Consider the following 868-nt stretch of genomic DNA (forward strand, 5'->3'; position numbering starts at 1 on the left):
GCGCGGCTTCCCGACGATTGTGAAAGACTAGAAGTCCAAACGCCTGCTGTGCAATGAGTGCCCGTCGGTGTCCAAGGATCCCCGAGGTCTAGTCGACAGCGCTCTGGCGAGAGGCGCGTGCACGTGCACCCATCACTCTCTTGTACCTGCCGTCCTCGGAGGGCGAATAGACACAACACCCGAAGACAGCATCAGCAGCACTAGTGGCAGCGGATGCAGCAGTAGCGGCACACGGAGACGCAAGCAGGGACGCACACACCTTAACGACCAGCACCTTTACACGCAGTGAACGCAAGGGGCACGCATTGCAGCTCTGACATCCTGCTTGCTGAATCGAGCTGCGCGCCGAGGCCACCATGGGCAAGCTACTTGGTGGTGAGGTGAGCCGGCGCAACGACGACGACCCTGACCGCCGCTTCGCCGCTATGGTGGGCGGCTTCCCGACGATTGTGAAGGACGAGAAGTCCAAACGGCTGCTGTGCAACGAGTGCCCGTCGGTGTCCAAGGATCCCCGAGGTGTAGTCGACAGCGCTCTGGCGAGAGGCGCGTGCACGTGCACCCATCACTCTCTTGTACCTGCCGTCCTCGGAGGGCGAATAGACACAACACCCGAAGACAGCATCAGCAGCACTAGTGGCAGCGGATGCAGCAGTAGCGGCACACGGAGACGCAAGCAGGGACGCACACACCTTAACGACCAGCACCTTTACACGCAGTGAACGCAAGGGGCACGCATTGCAGCTCTGATATCCTGTTTCCTGAATCAGAGATTTTGAAGAGCGCGCCACCAGGGAAGCGAGTGTATCGGTGCACGGGTGCACGGGTGCACGGGGGTGCACGGGTTAGGGTTAGGGTTAGGGTTAGGGTT

Source organism: Leishmania donovani, chromosome 10 (assembly GCF_000227135.1).
Source record: "Leishmania donovani BPK282A1 complete genome, chromosome 10".
NCBI lineage: Eukaryota > Euglenozoa > Kinetoplastea > Trypanosomatida > Trypanosomatidae > Leishmania > Leishmania donovani.